Raw genomic sequence first — 9,775 nt, forward strand, 5'->3', positions numbered from 1 at the left:
ATATAGATATGATATGTTTGGATTAAAAACACGCTCAGAAAGTTCAAACGAAGAGAGGTACAGAAAAGCGTGCTATGCAGCACAGGCTCGTCAGTTTCACTCTGTTTTGCACAAGCGGCGGACTACGGTCATTGTGAAAAAAATGCAGTGCGTTCAGTTTCATTCTGTGAGTTCCACAGCTTGACTAAATGTAGTAATTTCGCCTTACGCGACTTGTTTTAATTAATATGGTGATTTGCGTTTTTTTCTGTCTTCGTACGCGTGATAAAAACATTAAAACTAAAAATGGCAAAGAAACGCGGTGATCGTTGTCCCCGACGCTGGTAATTACTTCAAAATCTCTTGAATTACCAATATTTTGCAAGGTATACATTTAAGACTTTCGACGCGAGCGAACCAGACTTAAACGACTTTCGTTGATTTGAGGACTAATTGGATTTCGTCGAGATCAGAACTAATTGACTTTCATTGCCTTGAGGACTAATACTGATCAACTTTCGTTGCTTTGAATGCGACAAGGAACAAGTGACTGCTAATGACCAGATAGCAGAGAATGACCCTTGAGCAGGATGACAGCTGGACCCTACTTCTGCCGGTAGCGAACCAGGAAGACTGCCGCAATTCCATATCACCATATTAATTGTCCCAGTACACCTATGACTGAGTTACTGGCAACAGGCACCCGAACGAAGTACTTTTTGCGTGTTACTATCTGTGTTACTTTCCTCCTGTGTGTCGACCAGTCTGTCTACCTCTGTCTTTCTGTCTGTCTGTCTGTCTGTCTGTATCTATCTCTGTCTCTCCCCCCCTCTCTCTCTCTCTCTCTCTCTCTCTCTCTCTCTCTCTCTCTCTCTCTCTCTCTCTCTCTCTGCTTGTATGATTTTGTCAATATCTCTCTCCCTCTCTCTATCTCTCTCTCTGTCTCTCTCTCTCTGTGTGTCTCTCTCTCAGCCTCTCTGTCTGTGTCTGTCTGTCTCTGTCTCTGTGTCCGTCTGTCTGTCTCTCTCTCTCTCTCTCTCTCTCTCTCTCTCTCTATCTCTATCTCTCTCTCTCACTCAAAGTTAAAATAAGCCCCACTAAAAAGCCAAGGCTACAACCTGAATCACGATTTTTCACGAGATAGCAGACAGTACCCCAAAGCAATTTAAAAAATAACAGCCACAACAAACTAATTGATCTTGACTAAGCCGCTCCAGGACGCAGTCCAATTAATGCCAACACGCAGGGCATTCTGAGACAGACAGAAGATTACACACTGTTATCCCTTATTATATTAACCACAGGAAATTAAATTGCTATTGTCTCCCGTTACCTGGCGTTTGCAGGGCACAGGTTCACGTACACGGCGGCCCCGTTGAGCTGAATTATCTTGTCACTGTCACAGGTAGTGCCCGCATCACATGATTTGCAGGTGAACTGGTTCCAGGACATGAGCTAACGATCGTTGCCGTTGTGGTCGTTGTCGTCTTCATTCTTCTTCTTCTTTGTTCATGGGCTTAGACTCCCACGTTCACTCATGGTTTTTTTTTTAGCGCGAGTGGAATTTTACGTGTATGACCGTTTTTACCCCATTCAGGCAGCATACGCCGATTTCGGGGGAGGCATGCTGGGCATTTTCGTGTTTCTATAACCCACCGAACTCTGACTTGGATTACAGGATCTTTTCCGTGCGCACTTGGTTTTGTGCTTGCGTGTACACATGAAGGGGGTTAAGTCACTAGCAGGTCTGCACATAAGTTGACCTGGGGGATCGGAAAAATCTCCACTCAGGCTCTTAACCCACCAGGCGGCAGCGACCGGGATTCGAACTCACAACCTCCCGATTAGGAGGCCGACGTCTTACCACCACGCCACTGCGCCCGTCGTTGTCGTCTTCATCAATGTTGTTGTTGTAACTTGTTGCTCCTCCTTCTTCAAGTAAATAATGTGTTCCAGAAAATCCTCAAGGTTCGTAGTTTCGCATGAAAACGTTACCTTGAACACTTACTGAACTAATATGTTTTTACATTTAGTCCAGTTTTGACTAAAAATGTTTTTAACATAGACGGGGAATCGAGATGAGGGTCGTGGTGTATGTGTGTATGTTTGTATGTGTGTGCGTGTGTGTTTATGTGTAGAGCGATTCAGAGAAAACTACTGGACCGATCTTTATGGAACTTCACATGAGAGTTCCTGGGTATGATATCCCCAGACCGTTTTTTCTTTTTTGGGGATAAATGTGTTCGATGACGTCTAAATCCGGCTTTTTGTGAAAGTTGAGGCGGCACTGTTATGTCCATGTAAAAGAAAAGTATGGGTACTCGTGAAAACAATTCCTGAAAATCGTCAATTAATTTCAAATACGACCGATATTGCATATATTTCAAGGAAACGAATTCAGTTTCAACAGCTGCTTATGAAGGAGATTCACGCAACTCAGTTTCCTACCCGATCTCTGCTTATTTACTGGCACACCGCCTTCATCCCTCCCCCCCCCCCCCCCTTTCAACCCCTCCTATATTCACCTGCCTCTTTCTGCCAACTGCCAGCCACATCTAATCAGCTGTTGCCAGAACTGGGGTATACAGGTTTCAGGAACCGAGGCTTTGGCAGGGATCTCTATCGAGCTCTGTTTCTCTCCGTCTCTCAGTCTTTATACATGTCTGTCCGTCTGTCTGTCGATCTGTCACTGCATATCTGTCTGTCTGTCTGTCTCTCTCTCTCTCTCTCTCTCTCTCTCTCTCTCAGTGTTTCATAACGCAAGAATGTATGTATAGCCTACAACGTGTATATAGTCATGTGAATTGTTTCTCTGCCTTGCTTATCTTTTGTAATTGTTTTACGTATGTATATATATATATGTATTCAAGATTAGAATAGTCCCTCTCTGGGCGAGGGCTGGTTGAAAAGAAGCTCGTTTATATTGCTTATGCCACAACCCTCGTAAAATAAAATTTGATTTGATTTGATTTGATTTGATCTCTCTCTCTCTCTCTCTCTCTCTCTCTCTCTCTCTCCCTCCCTCCCACCTCTGTCCCGGCTCTCTCTCTCTCTCTCTCTCTCTCTCTCTCTCTCTCTCTCTCTCTCTCTCTCTCTCTCTCTCTCTCTCTCTCTCTCTCTCTCTCTCTCTCTCTCTCTCTCTCAACATTCGCATAACTGAGCCAATCACCTTTTTCGACCAAGAAGTAAAAGAAGTTCTCACGAAGACTGATATAGCGCCATACAGGTCAGTTTGACCGGTGTCATATACATACAATCAGTTCCTGGCAGTTTTCACGAGACTCTTTACAGTCACGTAACTGAGTCGTCACCTCTTACAACCAAGAAGTAACAGTAATTCTCGTGATGATATAACGCCATAGTTTTAAGCTGCGTCTAATATACACTGACATAACCCGGTAGTTCCTTGTTAACGAAACACTCATAACAGTCGCATAACTGAGGCAATCTTCTGTCAAAACCGGGAAGTCACAATAAATCTCGTCATAAAACACCGTATTAAATAGTGTTAAGCAGATCTGTCACTGTACTAAGCATCATAAACATCCTTTAAAAGTAATATGGCCGCAAATGACCCGTACCTTCATTGGTATCAGCTAGTCAGTCTGGCCGGAATTGATGATGACAGAAAGCGGAGGGGGAGAGGGTTGGGAATGGGGGGGGGGGGGGGGGGTGCAGAGAGTTCGTTGTTTATGTTTATTAATCGTTCCATGTCGAGTAATCGCGATCAGATGAGTGGAGCTGATATACGAACGAGCGGCAATAATGACGTATGTCACGGAATAAGCTGTCTTGTGTTGCAGTGACAAAAAAACTGACCCGCCCCGCCCCCCCCCCCCCCCCCCCCACCCCCACCCCGTTACCTCCGAGTCGCGGTGCAATCAGGTCTTCCTCCCAGGGACAAAAAAAAAAAAGTCCACGATGAAGCTCATTTAGCCCTGACCAAGTGAAAGTCAGTCTTACAGCATGCTCCTTTCAGTGTCGTGCGCGCGGCCTGTTTTGTGTGTGTGTGTGTGTGTGTCACGTGCGTGTTCGTGCGTGCGTGTATGTATGTGTGTGTATGTGTGACTGTGTGTGTGTCTGTGTGTCTGTCTGCCTGTCTGTGTCTGTGTGTACGCCGGGCCCAGTGCGTGCCGCGTGCGGCGTCACGGTCAGTGCGTGCGTGCCGGCGTGCGTTCGTGTATGTGTGTGTGTGCGTATGAGTGTGTGTGTGTGTTTGTCAGTGTGTGTGTGTGTGTGTGTGTGTGTGTATGGGGCTTACTAGTTTTAACGCTATTCTATGTTACCGTTTGCACCTGCATGTCTTAATTAATTCCAAACACTGAGCCGCCTCTCTCTCTCTCTCTCTCTCTCTCTCTCTCTCTCTCTCTCTCTCTCTCTCTCTCTCTCTCTCTCTCTCTCTCTCTCTCTCTACCGTGACGCACACTTGGTGGATTCCCCACTTTGCACACCACCACCACCACCACACCACCACCAACACGGCCACCACCACCATCGTTCCACACGTACGGAACTAAGTAGGCAAGAGCTTACATCACGTGACACCACTTTGGGCAAACGCCAATTCAATGCCGCAGACGATCATGCGTCGGCGTAGCGGTGTGTGTGTGTGTTGTGTGTGTGTGTGTGTGCTTGCCTGATCGGACCGTCTGCGGCAAAAACCACACTGCCACCACCACTGCCAAAAAGACTATAGGAGTGAATGCAGTAGCAAAGTGGCGAAGAGAGAAAAGAACGAACAAGATTGCAAAGCGAAACACTGATAGACTTCTACCAGAGTAATTTTCCTATCATAGACTGCCAGAGTAATCTTCCTAACTCAAGTTATGCGAGCTTACCTTTTTCACCCACGAGAAAAGTAAAAAGAGCCGCAGTTATGTTATCGTTTATCTATTGGTAGACATGTATAGTATGTACATCTACTATTGGTAAAACCTTGGCTTCTGGTGCACAGCGAACTTTGTACAATGACTGCATGGTAGGGCCAGGTAGCAAAGCTTTCCTGACCAGCCCAGGTAGTACAAATCTTACTCCGGTATCAGTCTCTGACCAGACGATGTGCGCTGGACGATTCGTCGTCTAAGATCGTGGTGAAGAAAGCATCCGCGTGTGGAATGTCCGGTAGCATTTTCTTCCCGGGAATGCCAGCCTCTGATAAAACCGGACAATCCGGATATGTTTATGGCCATTATGGCCATGTATGGCAACATGCGTTAAAGATGCCGGCTTTATCTTAGCTTGATTAGCAGAAGAATAAACTTGAATATGGACTTTCCCTTGAACTGAAGCAACTTCATGTACTGTTATTTTATTCGTATAGTATTTATTCATCCCCTGAGCCAACGAAAGGGCCAGGACCTGCTGCTTTGGGCAAAGAGGGTAGAATTAAGCTCTCAGCTTCTACCCTCTTTGCTTTGGGTTCGGCAGTGTCCGTTCTCCGTCCTATTAAAATAAAATCTAATTTATTAATAGTGTCTGGTGGCCAGAATGGGTTAACTCCCAGAATGTACGTTCTTATATTCCAGTTCAAGGTGGTAGGGTACGAAATGTTTTATCAGTTTAGATATTGTGCACTCTTTAAGGTCATGGTCACTGGAAGTTTTGAACATTTTTATGGGATTTTTCTTTCAACGTGACACCACTGCGCAAAGCCATGGCTTCAACGTTTGTCCTTTGTAATGTGGAGAGAAATTGGAAAACTTTCTTAACAATAAATGAATCCAAGCTGGCTCATCAGTAACTCGAGGGAAACAAATTGTATGACCAGGCTGAAGATGATGGAGGACAAAAACAAGTCGCGTAAGGCGAAATTACTACATTTAGTCAAGCTGTGGAACTCACAGAATGAAACTGAACGTAGTCCGCCGCTAGTGCAAAAGGCAGTGAAAGTGACGAGCCTGTTTGGCGCGGCAGCGGTTGCGCTGTGCTTCATAGCACGCCGCTTTACTGTACCTCTCTTCGTTTTAACTTTCTGAGCGTGTTTTTAATCCAAACATATCATATCTATATGTTTTTGGAATCAGGAACCGACAAGGAATAAGATGAAATAGTTTTTGAAACGATTTTGGAAATTTAATTTTGATCATAATTTTTAATTTGTTTAATTTTCAGAGCTTGTTTTTAATCCAAATTAACATATTTATATGTTTTTGGAATCAGAAAATGATGAAGAATAAGATGAACGTAAATTTGGATCGTTTTATAACAAAAACATTTTTTTTTACAATTTTCAGATTTTTAATGACCAAAGTCATTAATTAATTTTTAAGCCACCAAACTGAAATGCAATACCGAAGTCCGGCCTTCGTCGAAGATTGCTTGGCCAAAATTTCAATCAATTTGATTGAAAAATGAGGGTGTGACAGTGCCGCCTCAACTTTTACAAAAAGCCAGATATGACGTCATGAAAGACATTTATCGCAAAAAAGAAAAAACCGTCCGGGGATATCATTCCCAGGAACTCTCATGTCAAATTTCAGAAAGATCGGTCCAGTAGTTTAGTCTGAATCGCTCTACACACACACACACACACACACGCACACACACAGACACATACACCACGACCCTCGTCTTGATTCCCCCTCTATGTTAAAACATTTAGTAAAAACTTGACTAAATGTAAAAAGGAATCGCGTGATAGTGTGTGGAATATATCATCATCTCCACAATGATCACCATAAAAAAGCAAAGCGTACTAGATATGTGATTGCCAGCCATTGTTTCAGTAATGGAAAAAAGAACAAGTCACAGCCGTAAAGTCAGATGAGGTCAGGCAGTACAGCAGACGAGATTGATGGAGACATGTAGATATATAATATCGCTGATGAAATCTTCACTACGCATACCAAACAGTATTAGTACGACGTCGCTTGATACCACACCAACGCCTTGAACCTATAGCACTAGCGCTGGCAGCATCAGCAGCAGTGCATAGCAGTAGCAGACAAGCAGGCGGGCTAATCGATCGCAGTTTTCAGTCAGTTGAGCATGTGCGGTTTTGTGCCGGCCGGTCTCGGCCTATGTACTTGATCGACGCCCAACCTTCGACGCTCGACTGCAGGCGTCTCGACAAATGACTTCTCGTGGTCGATTTTTGTCGCGTCAGCAATTTCTGGAGTATGAAACTCATGACACAGCGGTCGCTCTGTTTAGGCCCATATGGGCTCTTATATTACGTGATACACAATTTCACTGTACCGGTCTGTCTGTCTGTGCACAAACACACGTCTGCGCGGCGGCGACGTTGACAGCTTACGGTGATATTTGACCGTTGACTGTAGAAATGAGGCCGCAGGTTTAAAGGTATACTGTAAGACATAGCCTGAAAACGGCTGCGAAACTGATACCGACCCGGCGCATTTCAAGACATGGCAAGGTAGCAGACGACAGCAACGACAGATTGACAGGATCGATTTACTTGTTCAGGAGAGCAGACCGGAGACGCGCCGGTCCACCTGTTACTAATGACTTGAGTCAAACTGACTCTCGAGTCCTTGAAAGAATATCACAGAGACTATATAATGGAAGATCGTTGTGTAATCTTTTAAAGCGTTGTTCTCGGAAGAAACTGTTTCTTGAAAACATTGGTTAGTCGCAACCACCGCTGCCGATTAGGCAATGAACTGAACAATTTGAACGCTTTTTTTTCTCGTGCGAATGATTTTAGTTTTGTTGTTGTTGTTGTGTTTTATTAACTTTGTGTGTACTTTATTTTATTATTTTATTTTTCGTCGTATGAATGTAAAGCTATCTGAATATGATAGGGGACTGAAAGTGTGAAATCGGGGGAGAGGGTCAGTAAGGGTTCTGTTGAATAATTATGGTTGTTGCCGCAGGCGTTAAATATCAAATTATCAAGTTCATCTGTTAATTATTTAACCGCGCAAACTGCAAACTTTCAAAACATTTTTTTCTAGATTTAAACTTTATTTGATGTGATTTTCAAGAAACAACTTGGATGAATGACGCTGGAAATCCGCTTTTTGTTAATAATTGATTGTAAAGAATCGCCTTCACTCAGGCTTCTCAGACTTGTCAGTTTTGCATCCTGGCAACAAACTTTCAGTTTCAGTGATTGATTTGATATGTGTCTTAAGAGTCATTCCGCAATGCTAAGACACAGTGAACATTTTAAAGTGCAATTAATCATTTATCATAATTGATGAACACATCATTCAAAGATGCGGAAATGATTGATTGTTTCCGGACCAGAAATAGGCCTACTGGGTGATTGCTGGATACATGGCTTTTCACTTTCTAAGTTCATTTTTGCAGTGACATGCATGTAATGCAACCAGTGACTATTGACCGGTATCCAGCAGAGCAACTGAGCTAATCTCTCTCTCTCTCTCTCTCTCTCTCTCTCTCTCTCTCTCTCTCTCTCTCTCTCTCTCTCTCTCTCTCTCTCTCTCTCTCTCTCTCTCTCTCTCTCTCTCTCTCTCTCTCTCTCTCTTATTCTTATATTACTATTATTGCGTGTGTCTGCGTTTCATCATAAAAAGTTTGTTCCTATGTATTCCCATTTCGATTATAACCATTTTGTTTGCTTAGATCAGGACTAGCTGTAAGAAAGGTCCTACGGACCTAATGCTATCTTTCCTGTAATAAAGTTCAAAGTTCAAAGTTCTCTCTCTCTCTCTCTCTCTCTCTCTCTCTCTCTCTCTCTCTCTCTCTCTCTCTCTCTCACACACCCCCTCCCCCCGTCCCAATCTTGTCATTAGCGTTTACCCCTCTTGATGGTATGGATGGTGTTGGTTGGCACAAGCAGTTGCTCAAGTTAGTCGAATAAACCAATAATGATCACACACACACACACACACACACACACACACACACACACACACACACTAACACACTAACACACTAACATACCAAAAACAAAAAAAGCAATGAAAGAATAAAAAAAAAACCAAGAAAGGTAGGTTGTTGGAACGTTTGTTATTGACAAAACAATATATTCACAGATATTTCGACCCAACGGTCTTTTAAGTGAACAGACAAACAAATATTCACACCAAACTTATCTTGATAGTTCTATCAGTGTACGTCCACTCGTCAGGAAGCCGAGCGAATTTATCAACAACAAAAAACATGAAATAAAAAAAAGCAATGACTGATTATTCGTGTGTTCACGACAATTTTGATCTGTTAATTTCAGTCAAAGATACAAACACAAAAATACTTGTTTAATTGTTTCACAATACATGTATCAACAACAACAACAACAACAAAAAGAGGGGTGAAAAAAGAGGAGAAACCGGGAAATTTAAACCACACGGCCCCTGAATCTGTACAATGATGATGCGTATGTCCAGACACTAGTCTTTGCCATTGTTCGTTTGTTTTTGATTTTTTGTGTGTGGCTGGCTGGTTGGTTATTTTGTTTTGGTTGACGGTTGATTGTTTTATTTCTATTGATTATTTTAATTTTTATTATGGCCCCTCATTTTATTCGTGAATGTTTTTTTCCCTTATAATTATAATCACGGTTTCCATGATATTTTTTTCAAATTTTCAATTTTTACATCATTGATTAATTCAGACTCCAAATAGTGCAATGCCGTGTTTGTTTGGGGTTTTTCCTTAAAAAAAAAAAAACCAAGTCACGTCGCAATCCCGGGACACGTTGAGAAACTCGAAGCTCATTTGACACTCACAATAATAAAATAAATTATGATGCGGCCTTTGTTTTTGTTATAATAAATTGTACTTTTTTTTAATATGTATAACTGAGGTTTATGCAAACTACTTTTAAATGTTGGGAGAACAACGTTGCGCCGTCACCGAGCTTGCCTGA

General features: G+C 42.8%; 1 long non-coding RNA gene across 1 annotated transcript in view; it reads left to right on the forward strand.

Annotated features, from left to right (window-relative positions):
* The window catches only part of LOC138953974 (uncharacterized), a 256,228-nt gene that overhangs the window by 50,752 nt on the left and 195,701 nt on the right, over positions 1–9,775 (forward strand). The window lies entirely within an intron of this gene.

This window comes from Littorina saxatilis, linkage group LG17, assembly GCF_037325665.1.
Source record: "Littorina saxatilis isolate snail1 linkage group LG17, US_GU_Lsax_2.0, whole genome shotgun sequence".
Classification (NCBI taxonomy): Eukaryota; Metazoa; Mollusca; class Gastropoda; order Littorinimorpha; family Littorinidae; genus Littorina; species Littorina saxatilis.